The sequence below is a fragment of the Acyrthosiphon pisum genome, chromosome X (assembly GCF_005508785.2).
Source record: "Acyrthosiphon pisum isolate AL4f chromosome X, pea_aphid_22Mar2018_4r6ur, whole genome shotgun sequence".
Classification (NCBI taxonomy): Eukaryota; Metazoa; Arthropoda; class Insecta; order Hemiptera; family Aphididae; genus Acyrthosiphon; species Acyrthosiphon pisum.
In genome coordinates, this window is record NC_042493.1 from 28,895,136 (window position 1) to 28,895,410 (window position 275).

The following is a 275-nucleotide window of genomic DNA, read 5'->3' on the forward strand; positions in this document are numbered from 1 at the left end:
TAAAAAATATTTAAAAATATAATTTTCTAAGAAAAACGTTGTTTTATTAGCGACTTATAGTTTGGCCACCAAATGTGTTTACAGTTTTCAAGTAGGTAAATTTTTGATAACGTGCCTAACATAATAGAATGGTTCTCAATATAGATATCACACCTAACTCGTATTAGAATACATTTTGCCCTCAAATTTGTGGAGGTAGTGATTTTCTCTAATCATCAACTTTTACGAGGTATACTAGTTATAAATATTATATTTTTATTTATTTTAGTATACAT